At 33.7% G+C, this 25,132-nt stretch overlaps 1 long non-coding RNA gene across 1 annotated transcript; it reads right to left on the bottom strand.

Annotated features, from left to right (window-relative positions):
• Positions 1-21,133: 21,133 nt before the first annotated feature.
• Positions 21,134-22,455, bottom strand: LOC111879194 (uncharacterized). The gene is made up of 4 exons (XR_002846016.3): positions 22,016-22,455; positions 21,884-21,933; positions 21,668-21,805; positions 21,134-21,559 (listed from the first exon to the last, which is right to left on the bottom strand). It is a non-coding gene; the product is annotated as an uncharacterized LOC111879194 (long non-coding RNA).
• Positions 22,456-25,132: the final 2,677 nt, after the last annotated feature.

The raw sequence follows: 25,132 nt of genomic DNA, 5'->3' as shown, positions 1-25,132 counted from the left end.
TGTTACATGAAAACATGGATAAACATAAATTTACACAAATTTAATTTATGTCTATACATCTTTATATGTTTTGCTTGTCAACACAAATTAAATTTGTGCCTATACGTTTTTAAATAGGTAAATTCATGTTTGATACGCGTAAGACACCAAACACAAATTTAAAATTTGTGTTGACACGAATAGACACAAAACACGAATTTCTAAAATTCATACACATGAAACCCATGTCGTGTTCATATCGTTTATCAAATTGCCAGGTCTAATGCTAACAAGATATACTCGCTCTATTACCGACTAACTACAACAAACTAATGTGACACTAACAACTAACAAAACTGAATGATTACTAAAATACCACTAATATATCTAGATTACTTTGTTCACTTATGTATTTCTCTAATCCATAAACTTGTATGCCATTTCAAAAAATTGTGACATGAAATTGATTATTGATTCAAGTTAATCTCTATTGCCAATAGTAAAACCATAATAAAATGACAATTGCGGAATAAAATAAATGACTATGAATCTCATACAAACATTAATATCAAATCTGTTGAATGATTTCAATTATGAAATTATAATGAATAGATTACAATGATAATATTTCTTTAGAATCATGTTCTCTCTATAATATTTCTATTTCTAAAATTGCTCTCATTAAAGGATGGTACATGGCATTGATAACATACATTTTTTATTTTTGACGATTTCTATTCATAGGTAAGGTATTTTAAATAGATTTTACCATATTATGTACTTTTGAAAATAATACCAAAAGATAGCAAAAACAGTTTTCAATGTGAGGAAAGTGGACCCAAAAACGTATATGGTCTAAAAAGTGTAGGTGGGACCCAACTGCTATAATTTTATTGTAATCCAAGAACGTATAGTGTAACATCCCAAAAATCATGACCAAAAATTTCTTTTAAAACATTACTAAACCATAGCATTAAATCATTTTAAACATACTAAAATCAGAGTATTTTTCCCAAAACACTTATTCATTTTATCAGAGTAAACATCCCAGGCTAAACTTCTTGGTGTGTGCCATGCGATCATCCCGAGCTCTTCTTTTCGCTATCGGAAGTATCTGAAACCAAAACTAAAAACCGTAAGCACAAAACTTAGTGAGTTCCCCAACCTACCACATAGCATACATAGATCCAAACATGCCATATACAACTGTGAGCACATAACCACATATTGGGCCCCCGACCGCTGCATTGGGCCTTGCCCGCCATCAGACCCCGTCCGTCATCAGGCCCTGCCTGGCATCAGGTCCCACCTGGCATCGAGCCCCGCTCGGTATACATATTTTTTTCCCTTAGGCATCGCCTGTCTCTGGGCCCTGCCCGCCATACTAATACATACGATCAAATAACGTACTGAAACATACATAAACATTCCCTAGCCATACCCTGATCTACGGCCTCGCCTAACTTGGGCCCCGCCCCTGGTCTGCTACTGAAGTAGTGGAACCCTGTCCACACTCCTACTAGTAGTGAGATATGGGCCCTCGCCCACACTCACATCCTTCTTATCACGGGCCTTGCCCCTATGCTGCTAATATCGAGATATGGAACCCCATCCATACTCAGCTATTGATGAGATACGGGACCTCGCCCACACTCACCTCCTTACCAGGCACATACAAGTATCACGAATACAACAAGTATAATCTAACACACTACATAAGAATAGTATGTACTTAACCCGACCCGGCATGGTCCATTTGGGTTGCACTTCACCGGCACAATTTATATGGATAGTTTTTTGAGAATAGTATATTTATGATTTATATTAATATATTATAAGTTCTAATATATTAATATAATCATATTATTTAATTAGTATTGATCAAGAATTAATTTATAATTAATTAAGTGATCAAAATGAACTAATTAAATATGGACTCTTAGATATATATGTGTAGTGGGCCAAGTTCATTTAGGTTGGGCTAAGTCTTCATGGATAGTCCATGGAGCTTTAACCCATGGATCCTAGGAAATGAAAGGTCATGGGTATTAGGGTTTAACCCTAATCCTCCACACTATATAAAGATGTCCTTGATTGGTGAAATGGGCACTAGTGTGGGTACACTAAGAGGGCTAGCCAATTTCACTAGAGAGAACCAAGTATCCATATTCTCTAAACTCTTCCAAAGTGTTTTGGTGATTTGTGATTCCATTTGAGACTTCCACACTGTTGGGGCTAAGCTCTTAAAGCTTGAAGACATCAAGCTACACCAAAAGGCATGTCATCTAACTAGTCTTTGTAGTATAGTTACCTCATAGTATGCAAGTTAGGATTAAAGCCTTGGAAAGTTCTTATTTGCATGTATAATAGAGAAAACATAGATCCAAGGTTTATAGGGTTGCATGTACACCATAGGAGTGTTAGAATGCTCAAAACCCATTAGTGGTATCAGAGCCATGGGTTGTTTTCTGTTATATTGATGCAAATGTTTTATTTTCAAAGTTGAAAAAAAAAAGGAAAAAAAACATGACGTTTGTCAAATTTTAAGATAATTACTTTTTTTGTGAAAAACTAATTATTTGTAAAATTTGAATCATTTTCTATAGGAGTTGAATTAGGTCAAATTTAGTAAAGGATAAAATGATATGATTGTTTTATTAGTTTTAAAAGTTTGATCTAAAGAGTTTTTTGAAACCTCCATAATTTATGGATATGAAAAGGTTTAAAAAAAATTGATTCAAAGTTTTTATGGAGTTACAAAATTTGGTGTTAATATTTTAAAGAATTCCATAACTTATTCTTAAGTTCTAGAACATGAAAAGTTTCATCATAAAACAAACATTTAACTCCATAAGTTATGGATTACCAAAAGTTTTATGTTTCCTTGTTTTATGAGTTATTTTTTAGATTAATGAAAAATATGTGTTAGATGTTTTCAATCCAAATTAATCTAAAAGTTGTTCATAAAATGTGTTTTCGTAACTTGTCCTCAAGTTATATGAAAAGTCACATTTATGAATCTTAAAATCTCATAAAAATGTCTTAGGTTATAAAAAAAATGAAGAGTCTTTTCTTATAACTAGAAGTTATGGATGTCCAAGAGTCTCTTCATTAAAAGTGTTAATACTTTAATTAAAACTCATAAGTTATGAAAATCCAAGAGTTTTGAATAGTTTCAAAACTTGCCCTCAAGTTTTGGAATTTCAAAAGTTTTCTTTTATGAATATTTAATTCCAAGTTAAGCCCTTAGATTTTTAAAGAGTTAAAATTCAACCCTTATACTTTATAATATTATAAGTTCATAATATTAATATATATGAATAAGAGTAAAGTCAGTCTTACCATTAGTAGGCCTCATTCACGAAGCCGGTCTATAAGGGGGGTATAAGGTTACTGCCTATAAAATGGCAGTTTAATGGGTGTCCACTCTCACCCACCGCTTCCTTGACTGGTGGAGTGTTGTTAGCCGAACGGGTTTGACAGGACTATAATTCTCCCTTCATTAAAAGTATTAATGATAAATACTAAGTAACTAAACTCTTAATAATACCCAATCTTAGTTACTTAGGAAAATGTGAATAATGTGCTAATCCATGAAATTACACTTTGCACTTTGTTTAAGTTGGTTAGTGGAGCGTGTGTGGTTAACCGGTACACTAACTCGTATTTAACAAGGTAGGAAAAGGGTAACTTAATGCTTATCATAGTATCGATGGGGCGTGTGTGGCTAACCGGCACATCGATTGAGGGGTAAACACTTAAGGGTACCAAGTAATTTGCATGGTTGCTTCACACCTTGTTTTGTGATCCTCGGCATCCCAGTCACAAAACCTGAAGGGCACACTCGAGATTGAAACATGCCATTGAAAGTTCAATGAATCTCAAAGATCTAGGAATTTCAAATCCAATTAAAACCTAATTAATTATTTCGTTTTTCATGGTGGAAATTGGTGAATCGTCATTCACCTACCTTCAAGTATTCTATAGCTTGGATTACGGCATCCCTCTTCCAAGTTATAAAATAGTTTGTTGGGTCTTAGCCTTAATATTTCATATTGGGTGTTATACTAAGGACTTTAAATTAACTATCTTGAATATCTCCAAAAAGATGTCTAGTTCAGACATCTATGATCTTCCCAAATATCTTGGAACTTCACTTCCTCCACCTCCTCCAATTATTCTCCCTAACCCACAAGTTCAAGGTCACTCAAGCCCTATTGGCAAGGCAAGGTCTAGGTGTGATCACATCTTGGAGATGAAGTCACATATTGACAAGCCGGGAGAGTTGGGTGTCAAAGTCTTGAGAAAGTTAGTGGTTCAATCACTTTCTAAGACACATAGTGAGTTACGTTGGGACTCCTATGAGATAGAATATGACAAGGACCTTAATGATCTTATCTATTTGCTTGGTTCTGCTAAATCAGAAATGATTTAGTGTAATAGTAAAGCAAATTTGATTAGGAGATCAACTTCCCAAAACTTTATGGACAGGGACAATAGTGACACAAGAAATCCAAAAATGCATTCTCTTCCCAATGGAAAAGGATTGGCCATAGTCAACTTGGTTAACCAAATGGTAAAGAGAAAGGCTAAGTCTGAGATAGTCCCATGTACTATTACCTAAGGATCCATATATTTTCTATTGCCAAAGGAAGGGGATTTGGTTATGAAGCTGCCAAACTTACCTAAGGATGATAAAGTCAATTAGTTTGACTTTATTTCAGGTAAAGTCCATGGTCTAACTCTATTAAGTTCCTACTTGGAGATTCTTATTACATGATGTGGCTGTGTCACATGTTGATCTTTTAAGAATCAAAGAATAGTAAAGAAACTTAAAGGAAGTATATGCTGATTCTGATCGCGAAGATGGATTTCGATCGCATGGTTCGATGATCAGAATTTTGAGCACGTGCTTAAGAGTTATGATAGATTGCTTAGGAATAGATGACAACAAGTTTTCATATACATCTGCATTGTAAGGATTAGCTTTTCCGCAAAGTTTTAAAATAAAAGAAAAGTTTTTAATTTTATTTATTTTAAAAAAATATCCTTACAATGGCATTTGGGAAAAAAGATGTTGTTTATATGATTCCATTGATAGCAATATTAGAAATATGAATTTGAGTCTTTCATTTGTGGTAGTGCCTAAGTTTACCAAATAAAGAAAGATTCTCATCACCCAAGTTTCAATTGGATAGAAACTTGGAATCATGCAAGTTGTATAGTATGATGAATGAGAACTTTCATTGGGAAATTAAGGCTAACTGCTTGTTCACATGGATGTGTGAGTCAAGAGAAGGACTATGGGATCAAGTACAGTTTCTTGTGCACTTGTCAAAGTCCACCACAAAAGATGGATAAGACTATTCGTCATGATATACTAAGGTTTAGTAAATATGATTATACTTACAAGCTTAAGTATAATTCTGAAGCATTGAAAAAAATTTCAATGTATGACAGAACGAATAAGAAGAATCAAATTAGGCAGAAGGATAAAAGTTTCTCAAATCTGAAAAGATGGGAGAGTCCTTTAGTATCATGTTTTAAGATCATCTTAATGATTTTGAGACCTTATCACAATTCATCCTCTAAGTACATTTTGAGAGTTAAGAAGAGGAGTTATGAATTGTTAAAGTGGTTAAATCAAGAAGATGATTCATACTTCATTCGAAAACAGTTCATAGAGTTATACTCTAAGATTGTAACTTGAGTGACATGTCTTAAAGAAGGTTTAAAACACTTGTCAAATGTAAGAGTAAAAGTTTTCTACTCTTGTACATTTGAAATTGGTAAGTTGTGATGTTTTGGATAAAACAAAGATCAACTAAGGCTAATTGTGTTAAGAGTCTGTTTTGATTAGAATCCACACACTATCTCTTGAATATTTGGCAAGAAAGTCTTATAGGTCAAGGAGACAGTGGGAGTCTAAAAGATCCTGAAAGGGTTTCAAGAAGTAATCAAGAACAAAAACCTGTATTTCATCACTAGCACACAACTAGAGGTTTATAACCTATCGTGTTGACATTTCTGTGCCCATTCCAGTTAAATTGGCTATACATTTGAGTTCTACATGTTCTCAATTGTTTGGATAACTACTTGGAAGCAATTGCAGGCCCTTGAGCTGCCAAGTGGCAAGAAGTTAAGATTGCACAAGTTCAATCCATATGAGTTAGGATTTGTCACTAACCTAGTCATGTGGAATTGACAAATTCACATGGATAGGAACGCTTACACCATAAAATCTAAGTGTCATAAGGTTTCTTTTCGATTCATGAAAATGATGGTAAGGAAACTCTTTCACTAAGTAGATATTAAGTAGATAACAATTGTGATATTTGCAGTTCTCAAAGTTGTTAGTGGAGCGTGCGTGGTTAACCGGCACACTAACATTGACTTACGAGAAATGGCAAAAGGTCTAAACAATTTAGACTATGATTACGACATCCCTTTCATAGTTCTGAAATTGTTTAGACACACATGTGAGCTATCTAAGAGAGGTGTATGATATTGATAAAGTCTTATCAAGGCAATCTAGTATTAAAAATATGAACTTCGGTAAGAAAGTCAATAAAGTACTGATTTCTAGAAGTCTAGTTGATTTTTGGGTACATGTCGAAGCTAGTGGGAGCATAAGTCATATGCTATTAATCATCATGTTAGTGGGAGCATGATAAAGGTTGCAAGTTAGCAATGTTAATTATAGAAAACAAAAGGTCTCAATTGGGAACAATTGTTTTGCTATAATTAAAGGAGAGGAAATTATACTTCATCTCAAATCTAAAAGCTTAGATTGAGGTCTTAATCGTATTTAGTCAAGAATATATATATGAATTTCATGTTAGAATGACTCAACATACGGAAATTCTATGTATGGGTTCATTATTTGCGTTCTAAAATTCGATTATGATTACGGCATCCCTTTTCATAATCTGAATTATGAGAACTTGGCAAATAGAAATTGAAATATTATAGCAAAAGGATGGTTTAGTCTTTATGTGAGACATCATGAATCGTGTCCCGTATGCTTCAGATATAGGATCAATTACATGTGCTATATTCATCCTTTCTAAAATTTTCCAAATGCCTGGGGCATTAAGAAGGGAAAAGGTCTAGAATTAGATATGACTAAAATGATTAAGCAATTGTTGAAGACAATCTAAGGTTTACCAAGGATTGGTTGCTCAAGAACAGTTGGAAGTATAGTGTTGACTTTGGAAGGACCATATTGACATAGTCTGAAAAGAGGCAACTCTTGTTCGGAAGTGATAGTCAAAATGGAATATGGAAATGGTTCAAAGTTAGAAAATATTCAATCTGTAATATTAGGAAACTTAATGCACGAAGGATGTTTCCAAGGAGTTGATCTCCGTTGGAATACTCTGTAATGATTGTTGCCAAGTCTGGTTGAATTTGTGCATAATCATTACAAGAGGATCAATGCATATAAGTTTAGAATCTAACAGATTTCAGTAAATGGCATGAATTTGAAATTCTTGCATTTGCAGTAAGGGTTTGGGACTGTGAAAAGATGATCATTGGAGTTATGCTCAATTGATCTATTTCACAAAGTAAAGATCATAGACAAACATAGTATGCATACTTTGTGTATGGCATGACTAGTGTTTAGAAAACATAGTGTACATGCTTTGAGCATGGGACAACTATTGTTTTAAATTCAAGTATAAAGTTGATAAAACCGAAACAATGAATAATGAGTAATCAGTATGGTGATAAATAAAAGTGTTTATTTATATTCATAGGGTTTGATACCATATTTGATTCATTTATTCTTGTGTTTCACTTTGCATGTTTTGACTTCCAGAATAAACTAGGTTATTCTTCTGGAATGACTAAGTTATTCAAACCATCCACAGTTGCTCATATGTTGGAAGTAGATATGAATTAAGACTGTCATGGGTTGGCTTGTAGAGGTCTAAGATGTTGGACAAAGGGCTACAACACTCGTGAGTGCTCATAAGTTCTGAGTATTGGATTCAACCCGCGCTCATTGGAATCACTTCATGGATTTTATCACGAGTGATCATGAGACGATAATATCTTATATTCTTCAAACCTAGAGATATGAGTTGTTACTATGAGTTGGTTGTACATTGATTGCGATATCTGTGGGCCCCTCGATGATTTAATGATGCTACATGTGAGTGCTTGGCCAAGCCAGGACTGATTTGATTTGTTCAATCAGTCAGTCATCATGAATCGGAAATCGGGAAACAACAAATGGACAGAGAGAATGATTATAATCCATGTCTCAGTCCATATGATATCTAGAATGGAGGAATATATGATCCCTTATCTAATGGACAAGTTCGTTGACAAGATCAGAGTTCGACAGCGGCTTTAAGAGCTACGAATGCCAGTTAGGGTTTGAAGTCATACTCAATAATAGTTTTAGACATATCCAAGTGAGAGACTGTTGGATTAATGTCTTAGTCCATAACTATATTTGGTATGTACTTGACCCGACCCGGCATGGTCCATTTGGGTTGCACTTCACCGGCACAATTTATATGGATAGTTTTTTGAGAATAGTATATTTATGATTTATATTAATATATTATAAGTTCTAATATATTAATATAATCATATTATTTAATTAGTATTGATCAAGAATTAATTTATAATTAATTAAGTGATCAAAATGAACTAATTAAATATGGACTCTTAGATATATATATATATGTGTAGTGGGCCAAGTTCATTTAGGTTGGGCTAAGTCTTCATGGATAGTCCATGGAGCTTTAACCCATGGATCCTAGGAAATGAAAGGTCATGGGTATTAGGGTTTAACCCTAATCCTCCACACTATATAAAGATGTCCTTGGTTGGTGAAATGGGCACTAGTGTGGGTACACTAAGAGGGCTAGCCAATTTCACTAGAGAGAACCAAGTATCCATATTCTCTAAAGTCTTCCAAGGTGTTTTGGTGATTTGTGATTCCATTTGAGGCTTCCACACTGTTGGGGCTAAGCTCTTAAACCTTGAAGACATCAAGCTACACCAAAAGGTATGTCATCTAACTAGTCTTTGTAGTATAGTTACCTCATAGTATGCTAGTTAGGATTAAAGCCTTGGAAAGTTCTTATTTGCATGTATAATAGAGAAATCATAGATCCAAGGTTTATAGGGTTGCATGTACACCATAGGAGTGTTAGAATGCTCAAAACCCAATACGAACCCCCGGGTCTTCCTTCTATATATAAGCATAAACATAAACATGAACATAACGGGCCGACATTGTGACCGTAGACCCATGCACACAGTGAGGAGACTCACCTCACACTACTGAAGATTCGTTGAACACTTCTAACTGCTAACCGACACTTCTGAACTGCTGACCCTTCGACTTATCGAACTATCAATACCCAAGCAACATTTAGAACATGATAATCCAAAAGTCAAGCCTGGTCAAACTTGGTCAAAGTCAACGGTCCATGGTCAAAGTCAACACTTCCAGGTTGACTTGACTCGCCGAGTTGCTCCATCAACTCGCTGAGTTCAAAAGCTCAAAATCCTACAACCGCGAACCAACTCGTCGAGTCAGCCCCTTACTCGTCGAGTTATCTGGCTAATCCAGACTCGTGACAAACCGAGTCAACCCGCCGAGTCATCCCCTGACTCGCCGAGTTCATCCGTAACCAGAAAACAGGACAACTCGCTTAAACTCATCGAGTCCCTTCCTGGACTCATCGAGTTCCTCGCCTATTGGACAATCTTAAAGGATTAAGCCCTTACACTTCATATCTGAACTCAAATCTTCATAAATACTATGGAAATGACTTATTAAGGGTTAAGTTTCCAGCTTTATCCATCCTAAGTCCTTCTTAACGGGTTTAGACAAAACCCTAGCTCATTAAGACATAGCTCCATGATCCAAAACCTTTATTACTCCAAACCAAAACAGGGAAATCAAGATCTAGGCTCTAGACATCCAATAACCTCGTAAAGTCTTGTACTTTACTTCCTTGCATGGGTTTTAGGGCTCCAAAAGGCCATGATAATCTCTTTAAGATTGCATGGGACATCCTAATGGCATAAAGCTTGCACATTTATTCCTTAGCCACACCTAGGGGCTCCAGATCTGAATAGATCTAAGTTTGGGACATCCTTGTCCCTATAGATCTAGCTTTTGAACAAAAACTCAAAAAAAAGGGACATGAGGAGATCTAAGAGGTTGATGAGCAAGGTCAAGACTTGATTGACAAAAAGTGATGGGATTAAGAAGCTACTTCTGGATCTGCAATCCCCTTCTTGGTTCCTCTAAGCTTTTCTCCTTCTTCAAGCTTCCAAGAAGACCACACACACTCCAAAAATGGCTCACAATCACAAGAAAGGCACTAAGGTTTCATGGGTGAGGGTTTGGGGTCTGGGAGCTGAAGATGAGGCTGAGGAGATGAGAATATGAGGCTTAAATAGGGCATCAAGTCCTGAAATTAGGGTTTCCCAACCCAGACCAAACTCGCCGAGGTAGTCCCCCAACTCGCCGAGTCGGCCACTTAATCCGTGACACAAAACTTGCTCCTACTCGTTGAGTTCTTCCTTAGACTCGACGAGTTGACTCCTTGACTTAGGGTTTCTCTTGTCCTTTCTTGTCTGTCCTTTCTTGTCTGTTGGATTAGGGGTGTTACATATAGCGTCTAAAAATAACAAAATTTTATAGCATTTTGGGTAGTGGTGATTTTTCATATAATGAACACACTTTAGATTGTGTAAGATTTATATATTTATGTTACAAAGGTGCACTATAAATTATTAAATTTAAACACAATATATTAAAACGGATAGGAAAATAAAACTTATGCGGAGAAAATGGTGGTATCCTTCGTAATAACTAAAGAATTTTTGCCACATGTCATCTTTTCCTTCACTTGGATATGACATTTTCTAGAATTTTTGAATTTTCTTTTTTCCACTTGTTATTTTATTGTATTTTTTATTTTATTAAATTAAAATTCCATATTTAATATTTAAGGTAAAATATATGTAAGACATTTATTAGAAATTGTTTATATATGTAATGTATTCAATACATTAAAGGCTCATTAATTTTAATAATTCAAAATTATTTTCATTTTTCTTATAAATTCAACCTTTTTAAATTGTTAAAATTTCATATTTAATTTTTTTTTAAATAAACTCATGTAATATATGGGTGTCACACCTAGTTATAAAAAATAAAGTATAACAAGTGGTTGTATTCAAACTATATAGTTTAATTCAAAACAATAATAATATGATGTTTTTTAATATATAAAAATAGAATTTAATTATTAAAATATTACAAATATGTTTTTGAATTTGATTTTTAAATAAGCCATTACAAAAACTAATCAATCATCTTATAATTCGTAAGATATTAAAAAAAGAAAAATGAGAGAATTTGGTGCTTTCTAGACTAAATAGAAAGTTAATCGTTAACCACATAAATAATCTTCGATTTACATTTATCTTTCCTAACAAATTAATTAAATTTTGAAAAAAGAAGAAATTATTCAGGATACCCTGTTTTTTGAAACGACTAACATATTCACCCACTATCGTACTCCTAAATTATTATTTTTTTTCATGACGAGACTTGAACCCTTAGTCCTTAGGAGACAGCTACATTTTCAAACACCTTGGTACTGTAGACCAAAAGCCCTTTGGTCGGATACCCTTTTACACAGCAAAATCTGCCATGCATGATTAGACTACCAACTAAAACACCCACATGCAACTTGTGCAACATTATACGATTTACCAATATTATTCAAGATCAATGTGCCATACATGGTTAAACTACCATAGAAAAAACTATAAGGACATTTTGGTCATTTCATAACAAAGTATGATATGGGTAAAGACTTTAGCCCAATAGATACAAGGAATACAATTATAAATGAGGTGTTTAATGAGTGGTAAATCTCGATATGTATGAGTAATCATATTTGCGCTTATATAAAATAAGTGTTACCATGTGTTGGTCTATGCATGCAAAGATAGATTTTTACTTGCATATATGTTATTTGTGGATATAGATAATAAGCTACACCTACATGTATGTGTGTTTAAAACTAGTATATTTGTCTAAGTAGAAGTATATTACAATTTGTTTGGAAGATGATCTTTGGCTATGGCATGATGTTGACATGTTAAATGGCTTTCTCGGTCATCCGATATATCTTAACACATCCACTCCAAAAAGTGTTATCACATCAACGTCACATCATATGTTTCTAGTAATGTTTCACACCACAATCACGTCCCTATTACCACGTAGGAGCCAAGTCATCCCACACCCTTGTTGTGGGAAGTATACAAGATGATCGGTCTATTATCCTGGTATCCTTATCCAAATTTCTAATATTTCAAATTGTTTGACTCATATCCTCAATAATAAAGTTAATGTCAGTTTGATATAAATAAATAATTATATAGGCTTTATCAAACTCTTTTTAAAGTATTTTAGTGTTTTTTTTAATATTATAAAAGAAATCTTTTTGCCTTGTTTGATGCTGGCAAAGCTTTTGATCCCAACAACATTTGTTTCCATCTGTTAAACTCTTATAAAGTGACCATTTCACACTCTAGTCTTGTGTTTAGACAAGATAAAAACTAGACAAGATTATTGTAGTGTTAGTTTCGTTGATGAGAGTGTACGTAACACCCAAATTAAAATCAAATTTCAAAAGGCAAAAACTATTTCAAATCCGATGGAACATGCAACAATGGAAGTAATGCCCTCACAGTGGTGGTTTTCAAGTTTTGGGCCAATAGCTCACCTGATGAGTATTATATACATAACATACATAGCTTTTACTTGGCAGTATCTAAGGAAGCAATTGTTAGGTCATGTTCATATTACATATACTAGTGCCAAGGATGTGAGCAATTGGTGTCCAGAGGAACTTAGAGTGACGGGAGGAAAAGGGTGTCAGAACGCATGCCAGATCTTTAAGTCACGATAATATTGTCAAGGTCGTGGGTTCAACATGCCTTTGAAATGAAAACCTACAAATTACGCAAATCCATTTGACGAGGCGAGCCCGATATCTCACGTCCTCCCCTATAGTGATGATATATAGACCAAGACTTTTACATGTAAAGCTGCAGATTACACTGCTAGGTTTTGTTCATCTGTCGGAACATTTTCTACAATTCGACCCGTTGGCCAACTCAGGTCAACTGACAGACTTGTTTCCCCCAATGGCAATTTCATGGCAGGTTTCTATTGAGAAAGAAGTAGATTTTTGGGGATTTGGCACAACAATGCTCAAATTACAAAGGTGTGGATAGTTGATATATTTGGGTTAAACATACCCACCTCAAGTAACCATAACCTCTCCGTCAACACCTACACCGGGGACTTGATCATCACTGCAGGTGGGAAAACTGTATATAATATCACTGATCTTCAAATGGGTCAATAGCCACATGTGACGGCAACCTTCACGAAAGATGGTTATATCCTTTTGATCAACACAAACGGAATAGTTTTGTGGAAGACTTCATTTACCACAATCATTCCACCTAATAAGTACTTGTAGCTGATTTATGATAATAGGGAATATGGCCTCCAAATCTAACACCAACTAATAAGAGCAGGAAAAATAATTCGATTTCCATTGGCATTCGGTTTTTCTCTAGTTATTGTTTTTCTTACTGTTAAACTATATCGTCAACTAGATGGTATGCTATTTCAACCATACATTTAATGTGCGTGAGGTTTTTATATTTATTTCACTCTCTAGGCCATGATTTGGATTATTATAAAGAAGCAAAAAATTAGGATGAAGAACATCATATTAAAGGAAACAAATATTATATGGCTCACCCATGATTCGATCTCGACAGCAACATATTCGTTTTTAAATCAAAATAATATCAGAAAAGGTGGCTTCGGTCTTAGTAAATAGGGTACATTTTATACGAGTCTTGTTTTTTTTTTTTTGGAACTGGTAACTGTTTCACCTGACAAAACTATATGTTTTGTGCTTGTAGGAAGGGAACTCTTGATTGAAACGAAATTGTTGTGAAAACGCTTAGTCCAAAATCATCTCAAGGGATTAAGGAATTTGAGCATGAAATAAAAGCAATCCTCAATGCCAAACATACAAATGTTGTGTTGGTTCGAGGTTATTATGTCCATGGAAAAGAGTTGATGTCAGTGTATGAATATATGCACAACATGAGTCTTGTGTACCATCTTTATGGTAAGAAAAAATATTAAACTAATTACCTATGATGAGATTAATCTGGATACAACTGTGTCTAATTTGCTAAAACATTTGTATAGATGATAGTAAGAGGGGGAGCTAAATTGGGTGATATGAAAGAACATCATTCAAATGGTTACAAAAGGCGTATTAAATATTTACCAGGATTCTAATAAGCATATCATTCATAGAGATCTTAACCCCGAGAATATCTTGTTAGATAGAAATATGAATGCAAAATTCTATGATTTTGGATAAACCGATATTTTCGATCTAAATGAGATAGAAGCATGTGCAAACAACCCGGATGAGACATCGTAAGAACACCTTCTCATTTTTTAGATCTATTTCATACGTCCAATGACACTTTACTTTTTGAATGTTTATAAAAGTTAGTTAAAATTTTAGTTAGCTTTCTGATTATTATTGCTAGAAATAGTTTATGATATTAACATAAATAAATATTCAAACTGTTACATACATAGGTGTGAGATGTCATTGTTTTATGTTTAGAAACTATATTGAATATTTGTGTATATATACACAATGCGTACCAAGCTCCGGAGTATAGGAATGATCATATCGACTGGGCCAAATCTAATCTCTATAGCTTTTAAGTCATAATGCTTGAAATAATTTGGAAAACTTGCAACCAACCGTTATTTTCATAACAACGCCCTAGAAAATTATATAAGTCAAGCTTAAATATAATTTTTATACCTATGTTGTATTTAGAAAACAATTCATCCGACATCTTTTATTGATTGAATCTTAAAAATGGTTTTAGGCATGGGATCTATAGAAACAAGGACAAAAAGATAAGTTGAAGGATCCGCTGCTACAACTAAATGATGAACGTGAAATAGGTGAATTGTCAAGGTTTATAGATATATCATACTTTTGCATTCAACAAAAATCAAACGACGGACCAACAACATTTGCTATCTACCAATTTTTTACCAATGACGTGGTATTACCCATACCAATGTTACCATATTATCTTGCCAAATCCTCCGGCAGATCATCCCATCCTCAGGCAAATGTACCCGACAGATCCTTTCCTCAGTCATATGTGGCTGAAGATAGTGATATCAACCCCAAAGGATTCGTATCTATTGAGATTCAACCGTATACTAGAGAAGAAATTGAAAGTGGTGACGAAGGCATTTACTAGAGGAGAAACTGAAAGTGATGACGAAGGTATTTTGATGAGAGAACCATAAATTGCTAATATTAGGGATCAAAATATGTTTGACTGGGCTTAGAATTAATACATATTTTCTAATGAGAATGTGTTTTTATCGGATAAATTGCTAATATTATGGTTCTCACATTAGAATGCCTTCATCTTCAACTTCACTTTCAATTTCTCCTTTAGTATACAGTTGAATCTCAATAGATACAGATCCTAAGGGGTTGATATCACTAGCTTCAAGCACATATGACTGAGGAAGAGATTTCTTGGGTACAATCGGGTACATTTGCCGTAGGATGTGATGATCTATCAGGTGATTTGGCAAGATAATATAGTAACATTGGTTCGGCTAATACCACGTCATTGGTAAGATATTGATAGATATCAGACGTTGTTGGTCTGTCGTTCGATTTTTGCTGATTGCAAAGTATGATATATCTATAAACCTAGCCAATTAAATTTCTTCACATTCATCATTTATTTCAAACAACAAATCCTTCAACTTCTTTTTTTTCCTTGTTTCCATATATCTCATGCCTAAAACCATTTTCAAGATTCAATAATTAAATGATGTTGGATGTATTATTTTTCAAATACAACATATGTATACAAATTATATTTAAACTTAATTTACATAATTTTCTAGGGCGTTGTTACAAAAATAAGGGTTGGTTGCAAGTTTTTCCACCTAGTATTTCAAGCATTATGACTCCAAAGCTATAGAGATCATATTTGGTCAAGTAGATATGATCATTCCTATACATCGGGTCCTGGTACGCTTTGCGTATATATGCAAAAAGATTCAATATAATTTTTGAACTTCAAAATAATGACATCCCACACCTATGGATGGTTTTAAATTTTAAGCATAAAACTAATGACGACGCTACCCCTATGGATGGTGAACGTGACAGTTTTAATATTAATTTATGTCAATATCATCAATTATTTCTAAAAATGATAATCATAAAGCTAACTAAAATTTTAACTAACTTTTATAGATATTCAAAAAAGTAAAGTGACATTAGGCTTATGAAATAGACATAGAAAATGAGAAAGTGTTCTTACGATGTCCCATCCAGGTTGTTTGCCCTTGCCTCGATCTCATTTAGATTCAAAATATCGGCTAATCCAAAATCACAGATTTTTGCATTCATATTTCTATCTAACAATACATTCTCGGGCTTGAGATCTCTATGAATGATCTGCTTATTAGAATCCTAATAAATATATAATAAGCCTTTTGCAATTGTTTGAATGATGTTCTTTCGTATCGCCCAATTTAACTCCCCCTCCTACCATCATCTAGACAAATGTTTTAGAAAATTAGACAGAGTCGTATCAAGACTTATGTAATCATAGATAATTAGTTTAATATCTTTTCTTACCATGAAGATGGTACGTAAGACTTTTGTTGTGCATATTTTCATAAACTATCATCAAATCTTTTCCATGAACACAATAACCTTGAACCGACACAACATTTGTATCTTTGACGTTGAGGATTTCTTTTATTTCATGCTCAAATTCATTAATCCCTGGAGATGATTTTGGACAACGTGTTTTCACGACAATTTTGTTTCCAACAAGAGTTCCCTTTCCACAAGAACAAAACATATCGCTTTTTCAGGGAAGAAAACTATGAACAGTTCAAAAAAACAAGACTCATAAAAAGTAATAAGTACCCTATACCCTATGCTACCCTATACACACATGATCGAAGCCACCTTCTCCGATCTTATTTTTGAGCTGAAAAAGAATCTGTTGCAGTTAAGATACAGTCACAGGTGAGCCATTTAATATTTTTTCCTTTAAAAATGAAGTTCTTTATCATAATTTCTTGTTTCCCTATAATAATTCGAATCATGGCTAAGGGAGTGAAATAAGTATAAAAACTGCAAGCACACCACAGGAATGGTTGAAATGGCATACTTTCTAGTTAACGATAGAATTTAACGATAAGAAAAGCAATAACAAGAGAAAAATTGAACGCCAATGGAAAAGGAATTATTTTTCAAGCTTGCTTTAGCTGGTGTTAGATTTGGAGGCCATATTCCCTATTATCATAAATCAACTACAAGTACTTAACAGGTGGAATGATTGTGGTAAATGAAATCTTCCACAAAATTGTTCCGTTTGTGTTGATCAAAAGTATATAACCATTTTTCGTGAAGATTGGCGTCACATTTGGTTGTGGACCCATTTGAGGATCAGTGATATTATGTATAGTTTTCCCACCTACAGCAACGATCAAGTCGTCGGTATAGGTGTTGACGACGAGGTTATGGTCACCTAAGGTGTGTATATTTAGCCCAAATATATCGACTACCCACACCTTTATAATTTCAGACTTGCTACACCAAATCACCAAAAATCTATTTCTTTATCCATAGAAACCTGCCATGAAATAGCCATTGGGGGAAGCAAGTATGTCGTTTGACTTGAGTTGGCCACCAGGTCGAATCGTAGAAAATGTTCTGACAGTCGAACAAAACCTAACAATGTAATCCGCACATTTACATGTAAAAGTTTTGGTCTTTATATCGTTACTATAGAGGAGGATGTGAGATCTTGAGCACGGCTCCTTAAATGCACTTGTGTAAATTGTAGGTTTGCATTATGAAGGCATGTTCAACCCACGACCGTGATAATACTATCGCGACTTAAAGATCTGGCATGCATAATGACACATTTTTCCTCCCCTCTCTCAGAGTTCCTCTGGACACTAGTTGTTCACATCTCCATGACAACCCGCCTTGGCACTACTATATGTATCTGAACCTGACCCACCAATCGCTTCCACAAATGCTGCCAATTTAAAGCGATGTATGTTATGTACATAATACTCATCAGGTGAGCTGGTGGCCCAAAACTTGAAAACCACCACCGTGAGGAAATTACTTCTATTATTGCTTGTTCCATCGGATTGGTAGTTGGTCTGAGCCACCGATTAAGAATTATTCATGGGGACCTTAACAGAGTGTGAAGTACCCTTTGGTACCAGAGGTTAAACTGAGTTGCAACTGAGTCAAATCGTAGTAAATGTTACAACAGACGACCATAACCTAAGAGTGTAATCCGCACCTTTACATGTAAAGTCTTTGTATGATTGGAAACCTCTCATAACTCCTTAAATGTACTTTGAATCACATGTGGAAATATGGAATTGAGATATAGGATGGAGACTAAGAGTTGTATGATGTTGGAATTATATTTGGAGAATTATTGTTAATCATTAATTCTTAATAAGATAAGATAGAAATGTCATGGAAGTCATTGATGACTTAAGGCTTGATGTGGTTAATTGATGTTTTTATGTGTTTCTTATGGAATCCATGGAGACATTAAGACTTTTATGTATTAAAAAATGAGTGAGTTAAAAGTTAATTGAGTAAGACTTAAAGTGGTTAAAACTTATTATGCAAAAAAGCATCAAATGGAAAATTTTGGGAAATATAGAAGACAAGGGAGCAAAGTGCATTGCCCAAATGAGAAACAGTTGTGTTTTTTTGGTGGTGCATAGAGGGCCTGCGCATTATGAGTTTCGTAACTAGAAAAACAAAAGATCCATGTATTCTCGTGGATACCTTCGATAAAATCCAACCTTTTGTCATATTTTTATAGCGTTTAAGCTCAAATTTCCCCCAAAACTTCCATGAGGACTAATACTAATGGTTTAAACTTAAAAATAAGGTTATGAAGTTAAGAACCTTTGTAAGGGTACTTTTGTCATTTTATAACCATGACTATAATTAATAGGTGGTTATTAAGAGGAATTATAAGCTAGAAAGGAGTGGGATACGAAGTTATTGAAGTAACTTTCTATGTGGATACACATCCATACATGGTTTTATGCTTATTTTGAGAATTGTTTTTATTATAAAACTTTGTGTGTTGTTTGTTGTATTATATGTACTTTTTTATGTATACATGAAAAGTGAATTTTAAAAGTTTAAAGTTTTTAACAAAGAGTTCTCTAGCATCAATATGTGTGTTCATATTGAGTAGGGTTTGATTTAAGAGTTTACATGACATGGGACCATGAAATTTGACTAATGGTTTGTGATGACCATGTTAATGTCTTACTTATGTATGTAGTTATGCAAGCTCATACATTTAGCACAATACCGGAACCTAGTATTTAATGAGCAAGAGGACACGTGTGTGTGTTGTAAAGTACGTTCAGCGAAACGTTCGTAAACCGTTCAGCGGTAATTTCGTTTATGTTCATTTATTTAATAAATGAACAAACATGAACACAAATTCTCGTTTGTTTAGTTAAACGAGCGAACATGAACAATGGTCTCATTCATTCATTTATGTTCATGAACGTTTGTTTATGTTAATCGTTTACGTTCAATTATGTTCGTAAATTTAAGTTTATTTACGTTCATATATGTTTAATAGTTTTTTGTTACATTACTATATTATGTGTTTTTTTATGGCCATATATGCTCAATTGTGTTTGTTTATCTTAATTCATTTATGTTCATTCATTTATTTTTATTTAGTCTGTTCACGAACATAAACGAATGAATATGAACAAGGTAATTTATTAGACGAACCAACATTAACAAAAAAAACTCGTTCTCTTATCCATTTGAATTCGTTCATTGGGTCGGCTAACTTAAACGAACGAACAGAAAAAACCCTTGTTCGTGTTCGTTCGGTTCATTACAACTCTAATCGTTAGGATTTTATGAGCAAGAGGTCATTTATGTATATCGTAAAAGACTACAATGAGTTACCATACGGTGAGCCCTTTTAGGCAAGAGGATGTTAGTACATCACATATTGAGTATGGGGTTTTAACAGAGTATATATGTATGCATATAACCATGAAAGCTTTCCATTTTTTAATGAAATACTAATTACACGAACGGTCCTTATGCTTTGCGGTAATTTGCGCATTTGGTACCTAACTTATTTTTTTAACTCGGATGGTCTCTACTATTTGTTTTTGTTACGCATTTGGTCTCTACTGTTCATTTTTGTTATGCGTTTGGTCCCTGTGTTATCTAAAAATACTATTATTTAAATAGGAAAAAAATGATGAGGTGAGTAAGATAAGATGAGAGGGGTGGAGTTGGAGTTGGTTTTATTTAAACAAGTAAATAAATCAAGAAAAACATAGTCTTTTTAGGTAAGACAGGGCCAAACGCGTAACAAAAACAAACAGTAGGGACCTTCCAATTTAAAAAAATAAGTTAGCTTCCAAACGTGCAAATTACCCTAAACCATAGGAACCATTCGTGTAATTTACTCTTAATGAAATAATAAACCTATTAACAACCAAGACAAGAGTCTCAACTAATTACACATTAGAACTAACAAAAAACGATAAATAAAAACGAACTAATTACAACTATCTAAAAATTAAAACAAACTCTAACAAAAACCCAATTTACATTCCCACTTAAATAAAAACATGGTTAAAACTAACAAATAACAACTAATACTAAAAATATGGAAATAACAATTAATAATAATATTTATTTCTTTAATTTAACAATTAATAATATATATACCGACTCCTTTCTATTTTTATGAAAAAATAATAATATCATTTGTACCAATTGTGTAGGGACCAGGTAATAACTTTATATAAAATGTTTTTTTTTTTTTGGTCTAAAATGAAAGGAAGAACCCATTTCAAATGTCTTTCACAAACACAAATTTACGGATAAATACCAAATAAACCAGCAAAATTTGAATAAATTTATAGCAAATGCATTGGCCATGATAATTAAACAAAAATAATCATTTCATTGACTTGCATGACATATAAACACAATATATATTCTACATCTTTCTAGACATAAAGAGCACATCATACAGTTTCACACATCATCATTGCACTAGCTAGTTTAATCCATATCAATTTGCATAAAATAGATATTTAGAAGATAGACCGAAATTTAGCAAAATATTTTCACCATTAATGAACATATAAAAGATAAAACCATGTGAGGAAGGAAGATAATCGACTAACCTTCAGTAAGGAGATCAAAAAGTAACGATGTCTTACTCTTTTGGTTTAGAAATATCTCAAATAGTTTATCGAACAGAAACCCGCAACTGGCTTTTTCCTACCCTCCACCACCCAAAAGAACCCAGTATTCCCAAATAACACAGAAGAATATTTGCATCAGCATCAGCTGCACCTTTAAACCTGGAGAAAAAATTTCATAATCACAAAATAACATCATCAACTTTCGCTTTAATAAAAGCATTGATTATTGTGTGTGTGTGTGTGATTATAAATTCTTGTAATAGTTACCATATGATTGGGTGCTTCCGACTTCTCCAGTTACTACAAAGAACATTTGTTTCTGAAGGTTTTTCAAATCATCAACCCGCACCAGAAGATGCAGTCCATATTTTCCAACACAATCGTTTGTTCTCCATGGATGATTCACTGCTTTCAAAGTAAATGAGAAATGTGTTATTCCACAGGTCCCCGTGAAAGAGGTCAAACCCTAAGTAAGAAACTTACAAGTTTCCATAGAAGAATCTGAGGTAAAATGGAAAGACCTAGAGAGCTATCTATGTCCGAAAAACCAACAACAACAATCAATTTAGGTAAAATGGGAAGAAAAGTGTAGAAAGAAAGCACAAAATTACCGACCTCAGAGACCAGAACCTCAACGAAGACGATGGAGAAGACGGCAATTTCAATACAATTTAGGACAAGACGGAGAAATCGTCGATCAGGAAGTGAAAGCAATCGGAGTCGGGCGACGGGAAATCGAGAATCGGGAAGTGAAAGCAACCGGCGAAGTAGATGGAGAGCAAAGAATCGGAAGCCAAAATGAAGACGAAAGCAAAGTTTGGTAATCGGTGGTCCTCAATTGTGCTTCAAAACGGTAAGACACGAGTTTTGAAAAGGGCAATACAGGGCATCAGCTAAACATAAACCGGGGCTTGAAACCAGCTAACCAAGAGAAAGGTGGTCCTTCTTCTGGACTGAGTGATACAGGATGATCAAAACGGAAAGTGTTACTTCTGTCACGTATGTTTTCTTTTAATTTAAAAGGGACGTACATGGTCCCACCAGTTTTACACAAAAAAAAAAAGAAAAAGAAAAATACAAAGTTTAGGGAAATTGCAGTTTCCGAAATTATATGGATTTTTGTCATAATTTTTTTTTATTTTTTTTTATTTTTATTTTTTTAATACATATATTTAACATTTGGTAAGGAGTGGTAACTTTTAGCATTCAATTTTTTGTATTTTCTTTTTTCTAATTTAATTTACTTACTATATTTTAATAAATATATTTTTTGTATTTACTTTTTGTAATTTAATTTAATTAATTTATTTTAATAAAAAAAAATTTTATTTAATATTAAATTATATATATATATATATATATATATATATATATATATATATATATATATAATACACAAACAATTTTTTAGTTAATTAATGATATAATTTTTTTTTAACGAAAAACATTTCATATTAAATAAAAATGATTACAATAACTTAAAACACGATTTAATACTACTTAAGACATAAAACATGATTTAATACATAAAAAAGACACACTTCATTATTAAAACTCACTTCATAAAAAACCACACACTAAAGCAACGGGTCTTCCTCCGAATACTGGTCTTCCAATTCGTCTTCGGGTGGCATATTTAGATCAAGATTGTCCATCGTCCAAAGATGATCGGTAAAATGGCGACAAAGATCGGTATGGATTACTACACTCTAAATTATCCTCAATCTTTACATCCATTCTTGACCACCATATTTTAGTGGTTGTGTCTCCGGGGTGACTTTATTCTCGTCGTACACACATATCGCGTTTCCTTCATGTTCTACTATCATATTATGTAATATGATACATGTATACATCACCTCTGTTATATTAGAAATATCACAAAACATGGATGGTTTTGCAACTATCTGCCAACGTTTTTTTAGCGCTCCAAATGCTCATTCAATATCTTTTCTTGCTTTTTCTTGGACTCTTTTAAATTTGGTCATCTGAGGGTCATCCGGACGTGACAAACTTTTAGAAAGCTTATGATAGATCTCATCGACAAGATAGTATCCAAATTTGTATTCTGTTCTTCAGAGTATAAATGACGAATCTGGGGCAGTACCGTCATACACCTTGTTGAATATTGGTGAATTATTGAGAATATTAATGTCATTAAGCGAACCGGCACTACCGAAAAAGGCATGGCAGATCCATAAATCTTATGACGCTACAGCTTCAAGTACGATCGGGGATAATGATAATTGCCCTTTGTGTATTGTCCTTGATATGCGTTAGGACATGCATTCCATCTCCAGTGCATGCAATCGAAACTTCCGAACATCCCAGGCAAACCATGTACATTTACATGACGAGGATACAATTGTTGTATGTCATAAGCAGTTGGCCGACGCAAATATCGTGGACCATACAAAGACATGACAGCTATATAAAATTCATGAAGACTTTCTCGGGCAGTACGTGCAGATATTCTAAAAGTCTCGTCTAGTGCATCAGGGGGGTGGCATGTGCTAACATACGAATATTGCAGTACATTTTTGAATTAGATCAAAGCCTAATGTACCTCTTGCGTCTGCGCGTTGCTGCATATACTCAGACACTGAAGTCATACCTTCTATAATACGCATAAACAAATCTTTATGCATCCGGAACCGTCTGCGGAAATAATATCCTTCAAAGAGAGCATTCTTGTCAAAATAATCTTGCATGAGACATTTGTGGATCGCTTCACATTGTCTTTGAATATATCTTCTTCGTTTACGTTGATTGTTGCTTGATTCAATGTAGTTTGTAGCTTGTTACGTACGGAGGCGACCGACTGGACTACACTATCAAAAACATTGCCCGATGAAGATGACAAAGATGACATTGAAGTAACAGTTTTTCTTTGATACAACTTGATTCAATGTTTGAATAGTTTTGCTTTGTGTTCGAGATAATGTGTTAAATAAATCAACTGATTTAATGTGAAGTGACTTGATTATATATTATTTGATTCTTGCAAAAAATATTCTCTACAAATATTCCATGCATATGAAGACAAATGTGCATATATTTCATGCATATGAAGACAAACTTGCATAGATTTCATGCATATGAAGCCAAAATGGCATAGATTCATGCATTGGAGCCAAAGTTGAATAAAAAAGGGTGGCATCACGTGATTACGTATAAGATGATTATATATTACATTTTACTTTATATATATATATATATAGACACACACACACACACGATTCCATATAGTATGATTATATATTTACATTTAACTTTTTATATATGTCTTTATATATATATATATATATATATATATATATATATATATATATATATATATATATATATATATATTAAATAAAGGAGGTTACAAAGACTTAAAATTTAAAAAAAAAAAAGATTACATTAATAGTAGACGAAACACACGACTTAAAAAAAACTCCGACTTAGTAATAGACGAAAACACGACTTAAAATAACTAGGAATTATTAATAGCAGAAAGACACGACTAATCCCAGTTGTAATCTTTAGCGAGATCCCGCTTGGCGTTGATAATAAACTGACGTTCCTCCTCGGACAATTGATCTCCCATGGGTTTTAAGTAAAGTTCTAACGCACGGTTTTTTTCCTTTCTTGCACGGTTTATTTCTTTTAACTTTCCCACTTCCAAAAAACCCTTAAGCTTGTCGTCTAACCCTTTGATTGAGTTTCTTATCTCCTCCGCTTCAGTCG

The sequence above is a fragment of the Lactuca sativa genome, chromosome 5 (genome assembly GCF_002870075.4).
Source record: "Lactuca sativa cultivar Salinas chromosome 5, Lsat_Salinas_v11, whole genome shotgun sequence".
Lineage (NCBI taxonomy): Eukaryota > Viridiplantae > Streptophyta > Magnoliopsida > Asterales > Asteraceae > Lactuca > Lactuca sativa.
This window is presented reverse-complemented; position numbering and strand designations above follow the sequence as displayed.